The sequence below is a fragment of the Diadema setosum genome, chromosome 14 (genome assembly GCF_964275005.1).
Source record: "Diadema setosum chromosome 14, eeDiaSeto1, whole genome shotgun sequence".
In the NCBI taxonomy this organism is placed as follows: domain Eukaryota; kingdom Metazoa; phylum Echinodermata; class Echinoidea; order Diadematoida; family Diadematidae; genus Diadema; species Diadema setosum.
This window is the reverse complement of record NC_092698.1, coordinates 21,978,488-21,978,688: the sequence shown is the minus strand read 5'-3', so window position 1 is coordinate 21,978,688 and position 201 is coordinate 21,978,488.

Below are 201 nucleotides of genomic sequence, written 5' to 3'. Positions count from 1 at the left end.
GTCCTTGTCGACGTGTAGTTACCGCGTACCGGTACCGGTGGACCACAATTTTTCTCAGATAGTCTCACTGCAAGCTTTGTTGTTCATTATTGAATAATTTACACAGAATGATGTGAAGTACAGGTAGGCCTACATATTTTGTGCCTTGTTGATTATGGCATGAGACCCTTGCTTTTTTAAGATTTTTTTTTTTTTTTTGGG